This window comes from Zingiber officinale, chromosome 4A, assembly GCF_018446385.1.
Source record: "Zingiber officinale cultivar Zhangliang chromosome 4A, Zo_v1.1, whole genome shotgun sequence".
NCBI classification, from domain to species: domain Eukaryota; kingdom Viridiplantae; phylum Streptophyta; class Magnoliopsida; order Zingiberales; family Zingiberaceae; genus Zingiber; species Zingiber officinale.
Window position 1 is genome coordinate 150,656,705 of NC_055992.1, and position 20,409 is coordinate 150,677,113.

The window sequence follows — 20,409 nt, forward strand, 5'->3', positions numbered from 1 at the left end:
ACGACTTTGAACAACAGTCGGTGTACTTTCTTAGCCATATATTGAAAGATGCAGAATCCCGATACACCAGTCTCGAAAAATTGACATATACACTAGTGCTCGTTGCTCGGAGGCTTTGTTCGTATTTTCTCTGACATCCCATCGTGGTGATGACTAATAGCGCATTCGGAAGAGTTCTCCTTAACTCAGAAGCATCTGGACGGCTGATCAAATGGACCACCAAGGTGAGTGAGTTTGATATACAGTATCAACCGAGGATGACAATCAAGGCCCAAGCCTTATTTGATTTTGCCACTGAGGTCTAGAACGTCGAGCCGGACGCGACTTGGAAGATATATGTGGACGGTTCATTCGATCGGCAAGGTAGTGGAATTGACATCCTTTTAATATCGCCACGTGAGGGTAGGATGCATTTGTTCATATGGCTGAATTATCGGGCGACAAATAACGAGGCTGAATATGAGATCTTGATAGTTGGCTTGCAGGCGGTTCGACATGTGGGAGCCACAAGAGTCCTCATTTATTCGGATTCTAAGCTAGCAGCTAAGTAGCTATTGGGAATGTTCGAGATAAATAACACCCGGCTCAAGCTGTATGCCGAAGCCTTCGAGAAATTGAAGATAAGCTTCCAAGAAGTGACTATACAGAAGATCTCCTGGTCGGACAACCAATATGCAGACGAGCTGCCTAAGTTAGCAAGTTCTTTATCTCCGATCATAATAGATAAGCCGGCCAAACAGATCTTGCTGGTGACATATATCGACCGGACGGTTGGAATGACCTTCTCGAGTGATTAGAGGACGTCGTTGATAGAATTCTTCAGATCGGGCGCCACACCGGTTGACCGGGAGGAAGCTCGTTTGTTAAAAAAAGGGTCGGGCGGTTTACCCTAATCGGAGATCAGTAATATAAAAGAGTCTTCTCAAGGCTGCTGCTCAAGTGTGTCGGATTGGAAGACATTGAGCATCCTGCAAGAGGTTCATCAAGGCTCCTGCGGTAACCATCCGGGTGGCAGATCACTAGCTCTCAAGATTCTACTGGCCGGGTACTTCTGGCCCACATTGCAAGATGACGCCGCTCGTACGGTGTCAATTTGCCTGTCTTGCCAAAAGTACCAGAACATCCCGCACCGACCTACTGAAGAGTTAAAAACATCCGCCATGTCCTGTCCGTTCGACCAGTAGGGCATGGACATTGTTGGACCATTTTCTATGACGATCGGGCAACGGAGATTTCTACTCGTTGCGGTAGATTATTTTTTAAAATGGATGGAGACTATAAACCCAATAGTCAACGAAATCAAAGGTCGAGTGGCGACTATAAACCTAAGAGTCTACGCTAAGTTAAAAGTCGAGCGACGACTATAAACCCAAGAGTCAATGAAATCAACAGTCGAGCAAAGGCTATAAACCCGAGAGTCTACGCTAACTAAAGTCGAGCGACGACTGTAAATCCAAGAGTTGACGAAATCAACAGTCAAGCGGCGACTATAAACCTGAGAATCGATGAATCAATAGCCAAGCGGCGGCTATAAACTCGAGAGTCTACGCCAACTAAAGTTGAATGACGACTATAAACTCGAGAGTTGACGAATCAACAGCCGAGCGATGGCTAAACTCGAGAAGAAAGTTATAGGAGAGTCGAGCGGCGACTATAGATCCCGGTTCAACTTAGAAGAACGGAAGCGCAAGGATTCACACTTAGAAGGTTTTCGCAAGTGTTACCGGACAACCTTATGGAGCTGAGCGACGATGCACGGAAGAACACTTGGAATATTTAACAAGGTGCCCTATGACAAAAGTTAGGAAACCGCCGAACGGACGCACGTTCATTGATACTTAGAAATTTTTACAAACTGTCAGGGGAAGTACAAGAGGTAACTTAAAAAACTAAAAAGAAGATTAGTTGAGGTAGTCAAGCACGTTGTTCGGCAGCGACTCGATGAGCTTCTACCTGTTTATAATCTTGTTTGTCAACACTGGAGAAAGATAGCCGCCGTCCTTCAGTTGTTGGAGAGTCCCATCAATGGCATAGTCGAAGAGGCGAAGAGCCCTATCGGTGAGATTGTCATTGAAAGGGTCAGAACGAAGATAGTTGCGCTTGAAAACTTTAAATTATTCGGGCTCTTCCTCTTGGTATGACTTGAAGGCCGCTTAAGATGCCTTCAATTCAATTTTCAACGAATCTAGTTCGACATCTTTGCGTCAAGCTGGAGATTCGTAGCGCGCTTGCTCGGCAGATCGGCTATCCCGTTCGGTTGCCAAAGCAGCCTTCGCCTCCTTGAGATTCTGGGTTAAAACTCGAGCCTTTTTATTTTTGATGTCTAAGTCTTCGATGGCTCGGAGCTTTTTGGCATCGACGAAATTGATCTTAGATTCAAAGCTGTTAGCCTGCTTGGTGAGCCGCTCAATTTGTAGGGCCTGATCATTATTTTTGCTCCTCTACATTGTGCGCTTGCTCGAAGCCCATTAGCTGCTCAGAGCTCATTTCCAGGTCGACCTTCAATTAAAATGAGCCCGGGAGGCCTCTAATGGTCCGCTCGAAGCGCACAACTGCTGTAGCTCATGCTCTAAGAAGGTCAACCTCTGGCATATGGCTAGACTTTCAACCCAGAACTGCAATAAAAATAGGTTAATGATTGTCAATCGGGAAATACACAAGTAAACATAACGATAATATAATACCTCAGTGGACTTCTGAGTATATCCGTCCGCGAGTTCTCTAGGAGGAATGGTCGCCACGCTGGCCCGTGCATCATCCCAGACTTGTGCCAATGGTCCTTGAATCCTAATTTGGTGTTCGGGGGAGCGCGGCTCGGCGTTGTCTGGATGAAGCCACTCGTCCGTTAGTAGGTGAATGATGGTCATTATGTGTCTCCGGCCGCTTGGACCTGATGGCTCGGAGGTGGCCTGTCCTGTGGACCTAGGCGTGGGGGAAGAGCGGATAGTGGACACCTGGGCGGCTGGCAAGGACGACTGAGGTGGAATGAACATGATGAGCGGCGCACATAAGGGCCCATGTGGCAGCGTGGAGAGAGAGGGTGTCCGGTCGGATGAAAGGGGAGTGGTAACAGCGGCCACCTTTCGCTCGGGAAAGGTGAGAGATGGAGTCTCGCCCAACTCGGAAGGCAGACGTGAGGCAATGGGAGCAGAGGTTTGTATTGCAGAGGTAGCCGAACGGAATGAGGCTTCCCCTTGGTGCCTCTTATGTCGTTGGATCAATGACTTACTGGAGGTGGCCGACTCCGAGGGTACCGTGATCGGCGCCTTGATGGCCGCTCGGGATGGAGTTCGGCTGTGGTTGTTGCAGCATTGCTAGCTGCCGTGTGGCTTCCTCTTGCCTCCCTGGGCACCACGTGGCTTCCTCTTGCTTCGCCGGTCGGATCGTCGGATTGGTTGACCGACAGTAGGCCACGACTTTCTAGCTTAGCAATGCCTTGGGCGTTAATTGCCGCGTCGGCGAGTCTGCTTTTGCCGTTCAGCCATGCCCTCAACATGATTTGAGCTGCAAGAAAGGAGGAGAAATTAGTTGGATTCAAAGATGGGGAGAAGAAAGGGCGTACCTAGGGTGAGGGGCAACCGCATTCGGATCGGGCTCAATCTGAACACATAAGACACTCTCCAATAGCAGCCGGTGCATTGGTACTTCTGGCCGGCTAGACTCGAGGCTGCTTGGAGGTAGTTCGATCGGTCTCGATATCTTCCAAGCGATGGAGACTTCATCACTTTCATCTGCCAGCCGATCGGAAAGTCAGGCCGAACGAGAAAACGAACAAAAAAATAATGCTCCTTCCAGTGCTTATTGGTGGACGATATTTTATCAAAGAAGACTACACCCACTCGGGTTTGAAAGAGAAAGGTCCCGGCTCGAACAACTTAGGATAGTAAAAATAATGAAACACCCTAGGTACTAAAGGGATTGTTGGATCGTGAAAATGCTAGATGGAGGGGGAGGGGGGGGGGATGAATAGCGTTCGTTGAAAATCGTTATCGAGTAAACAACGGAAAGTAATATGAAAGCAACACCAGAAAAACACGAGCGATTTTTACTTAGTTCGGAGCCTTCGGCGACTCCTACTCCAAGGCCCAGGTCCTGCGGACCTATCGATGGGCAATCCACTAAAAATCTCTTCCGGTATCCCAGAAGAGAGAATCGAGTACAAGAGACTTAGGTTAAGTGCAACACACTGCACTTGTCCTTTTGTAGAAATTACAACAACAACAACAACCAAGCCTTTTCCCACTAGGTGGGGTCGGCTGTATGAATCCTTTTACGCCATTGAGCTCTATCTCCTATTATATCATCATCTATATTTAAATACATTTTATTTTATTTTATTGTTGCTAACCAAGTCTTTTTTGGTCGTCCTTCGTTTAATATGCATATTTATCATAGTTTCACATCGCCTAACTGGAGCATTTATTGGTCGTCTAAGTATATGTCCGTACCATCTTAAACGTGTCTCTCGGAGTTTGTCCTCAATAGATGCAACTCCGACTTTCTCTCTAATGCTCTCATTCCTTATTTTGTCCATTTTCGTATGTCCACACATCCACCTTAACATCCTCATCTCTGCAACTCTCATCTTATGCTCATGTGCTCGAGTCATAGCCCAACATTCACCTCCATATAACATAACAGGTCTAACTGCGTTTTATAGAACTTACCTTTAAGTTTAAGAGGTACTTTACTATCACATAAAACACTCGACTCCCCTCCATTTCACCCATCCCGCCAGGATTCTATGAAGACATCTCTCTCAATCCTCCATCATTTTGTAAAACGATCCTAAATATTTAAATCTCTCGGGTGCAACTCGTCTCTCCTATCTTAACAATTGTTTCATTACTTCTAATATTTCTAAACTTAAATTCCATATATTCCGTCTTTAATCTACTAAGCTTAAACCTTTCCCTTCTAATGTTTTCCTCCAAGATTCTAGCTTAGATTTACTCCTTCACGTGTCTCATCTATCAAAATAATATCATCTCAAACAACATGCACTACTATGTCTTGAATGTATGCGGTGAGTTCATCCATAATTAATGTAAAAGATAGGGACTTAGAGCTGATCCTGATGTAATCCTATCTTTATCGAAATGCTCAGCCATTCTACCAAGTCTTTACTCCGTCGTTACATCCTCATACATATCCTTAATTAGTTCAATATACGTTATGCTAACACGTCTCTTTCTAAAATTCTCCATATAATTTCTCCAGGACTCTATCATATGCCTTTTTTAAGTGAATACCACGTGTAGATCTTGTTTTTGCTCCCGATATTTTTCAATTAATTGCCTCAAGAAGATGATAGCTTCTATCATTGTCGACCTTCCGTAGAACCCAAATTGATTTTTCATTACCATGATCTCCTTCCTTAATCTTTTTCTATTACTTTTTCCCAAAATTTCATAGTATGACTCATTAGTTTAATAATTCCTATAGTTACACTATCAGACGTCTCCTTATTCTTATATAAGGAACCAGAGTACTTATCCTCCATTGATCATTTTTTCGTTTTCAATATCATGTTAAATAATTTTGTAAGCCATTCAATACCTTGTTTCCCAAGACTTCCATACCTCTATCGGAATATCATCTCGTCCAACGGCTTTTCCATTGCAGATCTCATTTAAAGCTTGTTTTACTCAAGTTTGAATTCTACGATAAAATTAAAATTTCGATGCTCATTCGACCTAATTAAATTACCTAAGTTAAGTTGGTCTCCTAAACCTTCATTAAAAGTTGATGAAAATACCTCTTCCATCGCTTCTTTATTTCTCCATCGCTACTAATACCCTATTACATTCATCTTTAATACATTTTATTCGCTAAGATCTCTTATTTTTCTTTCCCTCACTTTAGCTATTCTATAGACGTCTTTCCCTTCTTTTATATCCAATTTTTGATATAACCATTCAAAATATTCATTTTTCGCTTCACTCACTACTTTCTTAGCTTCTTTCTCGCTATGTATATTTTTTAAATTTTCCTCGCTCTACAAATATATAATTTCTTATAAGCTATTCGCTTTTCCTTCACTTTCTCTGACTTTCTCATTCCACCACCAAGATTCTTTACTTAATGGTAGCCCCTTTGACTCACCGAGGACACTCTTAGCTACTATTTTCAACTTTGATACCATCTTATCCCATGTCATAGTCATCGTATATTTCACCTAATGCTTGTACTTCTACCTTCTCTTTAAATATATGTTGTTCCCATCCTTTAACTTCCACCACTTAATTCTAGGAATTGCATATATTTTCTTTCTATCGATACTATGTTTGAGGCGATATCCAACACTACTACCCTATGTTGGGTAGTTAAGCTTTCTCCAGGGATGACCTTTCAATCTTTACAAATCTTTCTATCCTTCTTCCTAACCATAAGAAAGTCAATTTGATCTATTATTCCCACTTTTGAATGTGACTAAGTGTTCTTCTCTTTTCTTAAAAAACGTATTAGCTAATATAAGGTCATATGCTATCGCAAAATCTAATATAGTTTTCCTTCCTCATTCCTCGTTCCAAACCCATAACTCCCATGTACTCTCTCATATTCCTCATTTTTTACTCCGACATGCCCATTTAGATCACCTCCTATTAAAATCCTTTCATTTGGTGGAATATTTTGTAATATTTCATCTAAGTCCTCCCAAAACCTTAATTTGGTAGCTTCATCTAATCCTACTTGTGGTGCATATACGCTAATTATGTTCATAGTTTCTTTCGCCACTATTATCTTAAGGGTTATAATTCTATCCCCTTTTCTAACTACTCCTACAACTTCATCCTTTAACAAACTATCTACAATAATACCCACTCCATTTCTTGTTTTACTCTTTCCCGTGTACCATAACTTATAACCCGAGTTCTCTATCATCTTTGCCTTCTCACCTGTCCATTTTGTCTCTTGTACACATAAAATATTAATTTTTCTCCTAATCATCATATCTACTACCTCCATTGATTTACCAGTGAGAGTTCCTATGTTCCATGTTCCAAATCTTAGATTATTAGTTTTCCTATCATATTTGTTCTTATCTAACCTATGGTGTGAGAACTCTTGTCTATTTAACACTACACCCAAGTTCTCATGGAGATATAGCGGTCCTTGCTGAGACGTTACAGTCGGACCCTGTAACGTGAACTCTTGCATATTTATCACTACACCCGAGTTCTTGAGATGTAGCGGTCCTTGCCGAGACGTTACATTCGGACCCTGCAACGCGTTCCTTCCGGGGAACAACCTAACATTAGCATAATAGTTTAATGGATTCATTCATGAAATATTTGCCATAGTTTGATGCTGGCTGGCAACCTAACGCAACCCTCCTCCTTTATCCGGGCTTGGGACCGGCCATGACCGGTCATCATAATGGAGCACTTCGTGTTGATGTCTGTCTGCCGGGCGCAATCGGAACTCCTAGGAGCAGTTGTCGGACTCAGCAGCTTCACTGTAGAGTAACAGTAGTAACCGGAAGCAGTCGGAAGCTTGAATGTACGCGTAGTAGCTCGAATATCCTTGATGATCTAATGCCTGCTTGAAACTGCCTTATAAAAGGTTTGGAAGACGCCTTCCAAGGGCTTTGATGGCGCCTCTAATGGGATAGAATCTATCTCGAAGTGATCGGTGCTTATCTGCGAACTAGTCAATTTTTATCCATGGAAGGCGCCTTCCATAGCCATGGAAGGCACCTTCTATGAACAGTACCGAGGTGCCTTCCATAGCCATGGAAGGCGCCTTCGGGTACTATTCACCCGAAGACAACTTTGCTTCTTTGCTTGCTTTCTTGCCTTGCAACAAATATGTTAGTCCAAAATACCCTACAAGACAAGTGTTAGCACAATATAAAAAATAGAGTAATTAGTTCCTGTCCTCTCAGGACCAGGAACTAGTCAAGATCTCAGTCTAGGGATCCCAAATGGTCCTAAACTGGATCGACGTCTACTGTCCGTTAACTGGAGCGCGTTCTCACAGTCACTCTCCTCCAGTGACTTACCTTCACTCACCTTTTATCAAACATCCGGTCATCCCGTCGACCAGTCTGGATTTCATGCTAGCTATCCGGTCAACTCGTCGACCTAGCTGGACTTCGTGCCAGCTATCCGGTCAGTCCGTCGACTTAGCTGGGGTTCGTGTCAGTTATCCGGTCAGCCCATCGACCTATCTGGACTTCGTGCCAGCTATCCGGTCGGCTCGTCGACCTAGCTGGGGTTCACACCAGCTATTAGTCGACCCGTCGACCTAACTGGATTTCTCCTACACACTCAATCAAAGTGTTAGATCACAACTAAACTAACTTAACCTAGTTTGTCATTCATCAAAACCTAAGTTATACCGTTAGTGCTAACCGCACTAATAGGGATGTCGTGCAGACAAAATAATACAGCCACCTTGCACAGTAGCCTAAAGGAATTGAGCACTAGTTGGTGCAGGGAAATGTGGAAATATCTATATACGCCTGAGAAGAAGAGGTGAACAGGAAAGCGGAGGCCGACGCAAACTGATCCTTGAAAAAGGGCAAAAGACCATTAGAGGTAAATGAGGTTGGTCGTATGCAGAGGGAATGACGATTTGATAATCAGAGGGAAAACGATAGATAAGTTTCATCTGATCGATCTCATCCTCATTAAACTTAGACCCAGTAGAGGTGTACCACAGTCCGGGGATGGACTCAGGTGGCTAAGGAGAGGAGGCCATAGAAATCGAGAAGGAAGAAAATCGAGGACTCGACGAGAGAAAGAAAGAAAGGGCTTTTTTGAGAAATGTCGCTGATAATGACGAGGAGGAGGAGAGGCGTCAAAGAGCTTGCGCAAGAGAGAAAATGTGATGCAGTAGGAAGACGACGAGTAAGGGCTTATAAATCCCGCAGACGATCGCTCCGATTGAGGGTTATAGAAAACAGAACAAAGATCTAGCCGTTGAATTCGAAACGACACTTATCACATCAACCTCGGATATCCGCCAGTCGCATCAAGCATGCGGCGGTATAAAAGTGGGGCACGTGACGCCTGGTAACGGGGGTGCATTAATGAGGTTAAATTAAAAGGCATGAGTGATGTGCTTAGCAATAATGACCAGAGATTTGCACAATCTTCCAAAAATGAGGATGACGTCAATAACCAATAAAAGGCACTCGTCCGAGGAAGCGACGATAAGTGGAAAAATTATTAAGTGTTGTCGCCAAGTATCTCGACCGGCAAGATCCCTGATTGAGAAGTGGTCGAGCGGAGATATTGTTAACACTCATGATAGCCGTGCGGCGACTTTAAACCGAGGGGAGAAAGTAGCTTCAACGTCTACCATAGCTGAGCGGCTCTAAACTCAGGTCAGCAATTGATAGCCAAGCAACGACTCTAAATGTTAGGGTGGAAAAGTAGCTAGAGGGGTTAATAGCTCGACGCGATCTCGTGCTCGGCGTGGCTTGCTCCTTGCGATGAAATGCAGCGGAAAATACAAAGAAACAAACACACAATGCTAACTCTAGGAATTTACTTAGTATCCACCTCAAGAAAAGGTGACTAGTCCAAGGATCCACACACTCACGCACCCTCCACTATAAAACACTCCTTCTCGGTAACTACCGAAGACGGAGAAGCCCTACAACACTCTCAATACAACAAGAAATAAAGAGAAGCAAATACAAGAGAAAAGCTTACAAGATTTACACAAGAAACCCTAACCTTAGCTTTTTCTTCTTGTTGTAACTCGCCTCTTGACTTGGATGTGCCTCCAAGATCCTTCAAGAACTGGCGTGAGAGTGGAGAAGAAAGCTGTGGAGAAATCGCCTATGTCGCTGTGTAGAAGAGAATTGAAGATCTGCCGAGAAAAGCGCTCGCCAACGTCTTTATCTGCGCCAACGATTGAATCCCAATCGATTGGATTACTCCCAATCGATTGGGGAGGCTTTGGATCGATCGACCGATCGATCCAGAGCGCCTTTGTGCTCTCAGGAATTTGCTTGAATCGATTGCCCAATCGATTCACAGCAATCGCGCGTTTCTCTAAAGCTGTCGCGCGATTTCCCAGCCTCTCAATCGATCAGCCGATCGATTGGAGGCTCCCAATCGATCGGCTGAATGATTGGGAGTGCTTCTGTGTGACAACAATACTTCCCCAATCGATCCATTGATCGATTGGGAAACCCTTTTGTCGTGGCATCCATTCAATCGATCAACCGATCGATTGAATGTGATTCAATCGATCAGTTGATCGATTGAATCACCTTGACTTGCCCTAATCAGGTCCCAAGTCACTCAAGAACAAACATCCGGTCACCCATGACCTGCTGGGACATCGTGCCTAGCATCCGGTCACCCTTGACCTGCTAGGACTCCCTCACTAAGTGTCCGGCCCTCCATGACCCACTTGGACTTTCACCAGATGTCTGATCAACCTTGACCCATCTGGATTTCCTCGTGTCTGACTTCACTCACCAGGTCTTTCCATTGCCTGACTTCACTCACCGGGACTTTCCCCTGCCTGACTTCACTCACTGGGACTTTCACTTGCCTAGCTTCACTCACCAGGACTTCCAACAGCCTAGCTTCACTCACTAGGTTTTTCACTTGGCTTCACTCACCAGGATTTTCCATACTGCCTAGCTTCACTCACTAGGTCTTTCACCTGACTTCACTCACCAGGATTTTCCGGTCAAGTATCCAGACGACCTTGACCTACTTGACTGTCCTTCACAATCTCACCACATGAACAATTGCACCTGCAATCTCCATGTATTGTCAAACATCGAAACTCAAACATCAAGACTCGAGTTCGAACCAATTCAAGCTCAGTCAACCAGGTCAACCTTGACCTAGGGAATATTGCACCAACACTAAACCCATGACAGCAAGTGGTAGCCGAGCGACGGCTCTGAAGCCTAGAATATCCGATCAACCATGAAGGTCATCGGAGACATTGCTTGTCCAGCCGGTCGGACTTACAACCTCCTTTGACTAGACTTGAGGGGAAGACTTGTGATGCGATAGTAAAAGGTGCCTATCAAGTATAAGTCAAAGGTGGGACCAACAGCCGACATAGAGGTCAAAGTCAGGACGATCAACGGCAAAGAACCTACGGGCCCCTCCCATATCTCATAATATCCCTCTGGGAGGTAATGTTGCTGACAATAGGGCATTGTCAACAGGTAAATCGTATGACGGAAGCTTCTACTGTCATGCCAAGGATTTGCACGCCCTGTTAAGGTATGGTGGCAGAGATACTTTTCCGACATGCCTTTTTATACGACGGTTGGGAAAACGTATCTGCGTCTCGAGGAGCGTGCACGTTGCCTATTGTAGCACTATATAAAGGGGGGTTCATGCACCGAAGGCGGTATGTGATATCTGTTATTTGTGTTTGTGCTCTCATTGTTACCAGATTGCTCCGTCTTTTTTCTACTGTTCCGGTGACTGATTTGAGCATAGGAGGCCAACGCTGGAAACTTTTTCCTTGACCCGACACTAACGTTTCTTGTATTACTGATCGGAGTGGAGTGTTCGCACGGTTAATCGAGAAGCCACAATCCCAGCTAGCCTTCTTCACTATTTTTGGACAGGATCAATCGTATTTACTATCTCTATTGATTTACCAGTGAGAATTTCTATTGAAGCATCTTACATCTTTATATATATATATATATATATAACCTCACAGTACTAGCATTAAAGAGACTCAAATTAAATAAAACAACTCCAAATGATAATGCATTACAAACTGGTTCAACTTGAAACCAAAACAATCTGAGTTTGAACATCATAATATTGAATAAAATATGTAAAAGAACAGAGAGTGCAACTAACTAGTGAGATGAACTCGACCAACTATTAAGACAGATAACTCAATTCCGAATAGAGGACCCAACATCCTAATGTAAGTAGAAAAGTAGACTTATAAAAGAAGTCCTCGGGTGTGCACTGTCAGGTACAAGAAGGCTCATCCGTCAAGTACCTCCGTCTCCTCATTACTTGTACTATATGAATCTAGTGAGTCTAAAGACATAGCAAGTTTGACCTTTATATAAATAATATCTATTCGTATTTAAGAGAAATATTTGATAAATTACTATATTAAATATCAACGGAGAATAACCTCTCTGATTTCAGTCTCATGAACCTCCAAACTACCCTAAATTAACATTCAATTTTTAACCTTTGTTATCTTTTATTTTACTTGTAAGAGTCGAAAATTACAAGAATTCATATCATCAAGTGTATCTCCTTTATACCTTAATTTCTGATCGTTTGGCCAAACCTTTTTCCTGTACTAGGTTGGTAAGGTTCACCAAACCCTTCTTAAGCTGAATTTCCAAACCTCTCTATTTTGGTAAGGTTCACTAAACCTTTCTTAAGCCAGATTTCCAAGCCTCTTTGTTTTGGTGAGGTTCACCGGACTTTTCTTAAGCCGGATTCGTAAGGTTCACCGGATTTTTCTTAAGTCGTATTCCCAAACCCCTCTATTTTGGTATGGTTCAGCGGACCCTTCTTAAGCCGGCCATGGACTAGGGATCCATTGTTAGGTATGCTATGTCCAACATGACCCATTGCTTAAATCAATAATTAATCATATAACCAGTAACCTTTAAATCACTATCAACTAATTATTTAATTATTTATTAATCATTGGAATTACTCTGATAATCAATATATTAAATTCAAAATTCTTATATTACATGCATCACCTATAGTGTTAGAAACTTTACGTAATTAATAAAACTCTAGTTAAATAAAAAAATTAATAAGTTCCGTAATCTTACTCTAATTAATCATTAATTAATAAGTTAAAAAAATCAATAATTTACTTTAATTAATAAAACTTTCATGACTAATAATACATGCGTCAAACATCAAAACATACATACTATGATCCATATGGTATAGAAATCGAATGTTAAAAATCTTGCCAACCATCACAAAATTTCCGGTAACACTAAAAGCATGCATCAATCATTAACCATGCTTTGTATAGTTCGTGTAGTGCAATAAAAGCAGAATAGAAAACCTTATGACATAAATCAAAATATTATACTACGACTCGTATGATGCAATAAATATCAAAAACCATAAAAGGGAACTTGCCTTGGTGTTTTACGTATGGGAGATCACCCGCGAGATGTAGGGAAAGACGACCTTAAACGTTTCGGCGAGGTTTTTCTTCTATCTCTTCCAAAGTCGCTAGGATTTGGATGGGTGTGGGGAGGCCGACGACTTTCAAGGGTGAGGGGAGGGAAAAATAAAACTTGTATTTAAAAGGGTAAACCGGGTTGGGTTGCTAGAAAATCGGGTAGGGTTCGTTATCCTACTAATATTTTAATTACTTAAACCCTTTAGTATTAAACCATAACATAAATCTTGGTTTGTTTAAATAAACCGTTTTTTTTAACGCTACACTTATGTTCCATGTTCCAAATCTTAGATTATTAGTTTTTCTATCATATTTGTTCTTATCCAACTTATAGTGTGAGAATTCTTAGTTATTTAATACTACACCCAAGTTTTCATGGAGATGTAGTGATCCTGCCGATACATTATAGTCGGACCCTGCAACGTGAACTCTTGAAAATTTAGTACTACACCCGAATTCTGGAGATGTAGCGGTCCTTGTCGAGACGTTACAGTCAGATCCTGCAACGCGTTCCTTCTAGAGAACAACCTAGCATTAACATAATAGTTTAGTGGATCCATTCATTGAATATTTGTCATAGTTTTAACGTTGGCTGGTAACCTAACACAATTCTCCTCCTTTATCCGAGCTTGGGACGGGCCACGGGAAACCTAACACAACCCTCCTCTCATTTCAGTAAGAGGATTACAATATATAAACATCAATAATTATCAAATCCCTTAATCCTGAGGTCTAATATAGGAAAAGATACCATTATAATTACAGCTTATCAAATACCTTAATATAGGAAGAAATACAACAGTATTTACAAGGGATATATACAACAATAATAGAAATCTTAGAGAGGTAACCAAGGGATATGCAGCTATAACAAAAGGAAAAAAGGAATATATTGACATTATTGTAGTGTTTTTGTTTTATCAACAGAATGTGATTGCCCCACTTCAATCTATGTTATCTAGGGGCAACATGTTCGTTTTCATTAGTTGATTTTAACTGTTTTGTATTTGGCCATTTTCATTTTATAAATATGATAGTTCTACGACAACCTCCAAATTTAATGAAGTTTATTGTCGCAAATCTACGTTGCTAAATTTGTCATATTGAATATGTAACTTTTTGTCTTCTCCTTTGACCTTTGATATTCTCTTGTAGAACCTTATGTAGTTCTAAGCATAGAGACATTGCCTCTAAATGAGATTGTGTTGGATTGTTTAATAATTTGCTCTATGCTCCTCTTTCTCTCACTATTTATTTTTTTAACTTGTAGGTTTTATAGCTCTACTATTTTCTTAGAGTTGTCCAGATTATCAGCATGTCTACTAGTGCATTGTGCATTTTACTGCATCATGTTAGAATTTTGAGCGTGCTTGAACATTCTCTGTTTACCTACGATCTCAGGTTTTTTTTTTCTGACTGTAATTGTGGATTCAGATTCTAGATTGTGCACTTGGACATAATGAATCTGCACTTTTTAGACGTGCTCAGTTAAAAGCTTTGGTCTCTATTCACAGCAAAGAGGTATAAATTATTCACCTTATTTGGAATCAGCATTTGCTATTTGTTATGCTTACTATTTCTTTCAATCATTTTAGGCTGGAAAAGGTGGAGAGCTTACACATGATGAAACCACAATAATAAGCGGGGCACTTGATTTGACTGAAAAGGTATATTTTTACTAAGTTTGTTCCCGTTCATGTCTTCTGTATAACTACTGTCTTACTAGAACAACAACAACAACAACCAAGCCTTTTCCCACTAGGTGGGGTCGGCTGTATGAATCCTTTTACGCCATTGAGCCCTATCTCCTATTATATCATCATCTATATTTAAATACATTTTATTTTGTTTTATTGTTGCTAACCAAGTCTTTTTTGGTCGTCCTCTTCCTCGTTTAATATGCATATTTATCATAGTTTCACATCGCCTAACTGGAGCATTTATTGGTCGTCTAAGTATATGTCCGTACCATCTTAAACGTGTCTCTCGGAGTTTGTCCTCAATAGATGCAACTCCGACTTTCTCTCTAATGCTCTCATTCCTTATTTTGTCCATTTTCGTATGTCCACACATCCACCTTAACATCCTCATCTCTGCAACTCTCATCTTATGCTCATGTGCTCGAGTCATAGCCCAACATTCAGCTCCATATAACATAGCAGGTCTAACTGCGGTTTTATAGAACTTACCTTTAAGTTTAAGAGGTACTTTACGATCACATAAAACACCCGACGCTCCCCTCCATTTCACCCATCCTGTTTGTATTCTATGTAAGATATCTCTCTCAATCCCTCCATCATTTTGTAAAAATAATCCTAAATATTTAAATCTCTCGGTTTCGGGCAACTCGTCCTCTCATATCTTAACAATTGTTTCATTACTTCTAAAATTGCTAAACTTAAATTCCATATATTGTCTTTAATCTACTAAGCTTAAAACCTTTCCCTTCTAGTGTTTCCCTCCAAGATTCTAGCTTAGCATTTACTCCTTCACATGTCTCATCTACCAAAATAATATCATCTGCAAACAACATGCACCACGGTACTGTGTCTTGAATGTGCGTTTCAGAGAGCCATTGGTACTGTCTTACTAGAAAGAGCAAAAATTTTGTTTCTCTAATTTAAGATGCTTTTGAGTTAAGGGAGCCATTGGTAGGCAGATTGTCATGGAATGGGAATGGATCATTCCCTGTATGATTCCATTCTGATATTTAGGCATTCCATTTCTACAATATATGATATTATTAATCAATTTCGAATTTAAAATAGTGAGATAAGATGGATGTTCAACTAACTTACTGATTGTGCAAGCTGACCGAATTGGGTAGGCAGATTAGACGAGAAGGGGTAGAAAAGGTCAAAAAAACGGACTACGCCAAGAAGTTCAAATGGGTTGGACAATTTAGCCGTAACTCATGGGCAGGACAGATTTGATGAATTGGACAAGGTGGATAAATCGAAAGGGCATTCAAAGTGAACAAACTAAGTGAACTGGAAAGGGCAAACTGATTAGGTAGGTTGGACTAATAATTGAGTAGATTGGAAGAATTCGCCTAGACTGATAGGGCGAATAAGTTATATAGATTGTGTGTGTGCATGCCCAATTGGAGTGAGTTAAACAGATTAGGTGGATTGAATGGATCAAAAGGGGCAACGATCTTGATAGATCATGTGAATCAAATAGACTGATGTGCAGCATGAGCATGATTGATCGCATGTGCCAGACAGGTTAGATCAGTCAGGCAGGTCTGACGGACAGAAAAAAGCCAAATGGATCAGGCGTGTCAAACTAGCTACGGATTGGAGGGTTGAACGTGTTAGATTGTCTACACTTGGTCACTCGCTGAAGAGGTTGATTAAGCTGGATCAATCAGAGATTAGACAAGTAGGACAAGCCAGAAAGGCCTGATAAACTATGCAAATCTAACAAGTAGGATGAATTAAGTCAAACAAATCGAACTGGTGGGATAAATGAGACAGTGTTGATGGGTTGAACTGTCTGGACAGAAAAAACAGGTCAGACAAACTGAATGCTCCAGCAGGACTAACAGACTGGACAAATTGTGGGATTGAATAGATCAAACATGTGTAGTGCATTCATCTTCATTGTTTACCGGATTTAAGATATGTTGGGGATTCAATCAAAGTCCCACATTGGAAAGATATGGAAAAGATCATGAGTTTAAAATGATGCATGATATCTCCATTGGCATGTGACCTTTTGGGTAGAGCTCAAGAGCAAAGTTATGAGGACTTAGGCCCAAAGTGTTGGTCCTTGCGGCTGGCAAGAGGGGGGTGAATTGCCTGAAAATAAAAATGCAAAGCTTTCTTGACTTTTCAAGCTAATTTAATAAACACTTGTATAAACATAATTAATAAGCTAATTAAAAAGGAAGAGGCAGATCTTTTACTTAGTATGCAATCAGGAGATTGTTAATCCAAGACATTGAAAGCTCACTAAAGTATCCTTTGGTTGGAAAAACCTCTTATAGCAGTTAAAGTACCGAATTACAAAACTAAACTGAAAGTAGATCGTTTATAAGTGTTGTGTTTAGCTACTGGGATTAGGGCTGTATCTATAGTCCTGATCGAGGCGCCTAGAAGAGTTCTAGGCGCTTGGATGTCGATATAACTTTATCCACGTCGTACCGGATCTCAACAGGTGGCGTCTCGATAAACTTTCTGGTTTGGGAGCCTGGACCCGCTCTGGGCGCCCAAACCATCTGCAGTCGAGGGCGCCCTCGGCACCCGATGTGGTCCAAGCGCCCGGACTCTGGGCGCCTGGAATCGCTCTAGGCGCCCGGACCACAGCCAACAGCATGTTGACTTTTCGTCCGACTTCCGCTCCGGCTCCGCTCACTTGGGTGATTTCGATCATCCGGAATAGGGCTCACCCGAATCCATTTTCCGGCTTTCTCGAACAACCTTTCGCTCCGGCTTATCGTCCCTCAAAACCGCCGCGCTCTTCCTTCTCATCTGCCAGCATACTCTTCCTCGGCGCCTTGTCTCTTGGATGCACCGAGCCCGTCAACTCTTTTTCGTGCCGTCCTTCTCGCTAGCTGCGTCTTTTGCTCGACTTCCTGTATTCTTAAGTTCCTGCACACTTAGAGCATCAAAATATAACAAGACCTAACTTGACTTGGTTAATCACATCAAAACTAACACGGGGTACATACAATCTCCCCCTTTTTGATGTGAGCAACCCAAGTTAAGTTAGCGTAAAAAAAACAAATAACAGGAAAATAACAAGTATAAATTTTGCAAAAAATGTGCAAAAATCTAGATGTTACTCTTCCCCTAGACTTAACCTCTACTTCTCCTCTTTGATCACATTAAAAATAGAGGTATGCCATGAAAGTAACTTGAAATAATTTAAAATAAAGTTTAAGAGATAAAAATACAGTAACTAGTATCCAGAAAAATCAACAAGTTTAAATTTCGAAAATATGGATTTTTACTATTTATAAACAATTTTTGGAAAAACTAATTTTAGAATTATGTTTAATTGTTCAAAAAAATTTAAGAATTTTTTCAACAGGAAAGCAGATATATCCAAAGCTGTGATAAAATTTTCATGAAATTATGGATTTGATTTAAGCAATAATAATTTATCTTCAAAAAAAAGGTTGAATCTTCGAAAAAAATGTTTAAAATAGTTTCCTGGCTCAAAAAATCGTGACAAATTTTTTGAAAATGTAATAGAGCAAGTATTTTTACAGAAAAATTATTTTTCAAAAATTGAACGAAAATTGAATTTTTAGTATCTAAAATATGATTTTTGTAGAAAAAATCATAAAAACATAATACAATGGCTAAAAAATTTTAAATTTTTTTCTTTAATCGATAACATGATAAGAGTTCACAGAAAAATGAAATATGTAAAAATTACTTTGAGAATTATTTTTAAATTAAAAAATATAATTTTTGTTAAAAAAAGCATAAAAAATAACTTAACGGTAAGAAAAATTTGAAATTTTTTCTAAATATAAGTGATGAAATTCTTTTTCTCAGAAAAATTAGTTTCTAACAGAAATCATGCAAAGCAATTTATTTAGTTAATTCTAAGCAAACAATAAAAATTAAATCAATTAAGAGTACGACATGCATCAAAATTTAATTTAAGTACGATTTTGGAACCCAATATAGGTTCCTTCCAACTGGGTTAATCAAAAATTTATAGGGATATATTTTGTTGATAAAATTTTTTCCTACATATAAGTGATGAAATTCTTTTTCTCGGTAAAATTAATTTCTAACCGAAATCATGCAAAGCAATTTATTTAGATAATTCTAGGCAAATAATAAAAATTAAATCAATTAAGAGTACGACATGCATCAAAATTTAATTTAAGCACGATTTTGGAAATTTAATAAAAATTTCCTAGGGATATATTTTGTTGACAATTTTCTAATTTGGCCCTTGTGATCTAAGATGTCAATTGAGTCTTTGAAAATTTTTAAATTTGAAAAAATAACATTTGAACATGCAGAATTTATCAATTTTTGTATTTGTTCTTTTAAATTTTCATTTTCTATTTTTAATTTGTCGAAATCTTCTAATTGACAAGATGCTGCAAGGTTCCTTTTAATTCATTATTTTCTTTTAATAACCTTTTAGAGCATCCACAGTGGGAGCTCTTTCAGAGCTCCAACTGTGAGCTGGCAGCAAGGAAAAACCTCCCTCCCATAGTGGAGGGAGGTTTTTCCCTTTAATCGAAGAAGCAACTCTGTGGTTACGGAGCCGCTTCTCCGACTTTTTATTTTTTTTATATTATTTTTTTTAATAATCGTAAAAAAATAAAAATAGAACAACGGCTAATGGCTCATTGAACAACGGCTAATGGCTCATTGAACAACGGCTAATTTTTAGCCATTGTTCAACGGTTATAATTTAATTTTTTAATATATAAAAAAATCTATAAATATAAGATCTATTTCATTCATTCCATTGCTATTTTTGCTCTCAACTCATTTCTTCCTTTCATTCCCTATTTGCATTCGAGATGGATGAAAATCTCAATACTTCCTTTACGAATCTTTTGAATTCTTCAAATACAGAAGGAAATACATCTTCTCAAAATACTCGCATTCCTCCAAATATCCAATATCCTCATATTTTCTCTCACACACAATATCCTCCAAATTTTCAAAATATTTCATATGTTCCACAATATTTTCCAAATTTCCCAAATTCCCAAAGTTCTCAAAATTTTTTGCAGACGTGGAATCCAACGCCGCCGCAACTCCATTTGGTATGTATCTATCCCAAGATTGGTCAGCAATGGGTAACCAACTTGGGATGCCTTATCCTTACGTATTTTCTCCTACTCAACCACCTGTCATACTTTTGAATGAATCAAGAAGGGCAACTATTGATCCATCTATCAGCGACAAAGAATCTCTAACACCATCATCTGTTCCAGCAACTCAGTTGCCACCACACTCATCACAAGAAGAGCGTGAAGTTGAGCTGGAAGAAAATGAATCGAAACGAAGATTTTGGTCTCTCGATGAGGATGCGGTCCTTGCGAAGTCATGGGCAATTATAAGCATTGATGCAATCATTGATAATGACTAGGAGGATCAAGCTTTTTTGAAACGTATAGCTGATTACTACAACAAACATCGCCCCACTGGATCTATGATGAGAAGTTATCAGCGGCTGAAATCACATTATTATAGGTTTGCACCGATGGTAAATGAATTTTATGCAACTTATAATAATTTTTATACTCTTCGGCAAAGCAGTTGGAGTGATAAGAATGTGTTGGAGAATGCACTG

General features: G+C 40.3%; 1 pseudogene; it reads left to right on the plus strand.

Moving 5' to 3' along the window:
• LOC121971674 overlaps nt 1-20,409 on the plus strand; it is a 56,877-nt pseudogene that overhangs the window by 28,394 nt on the left and 8,074 nt on the right.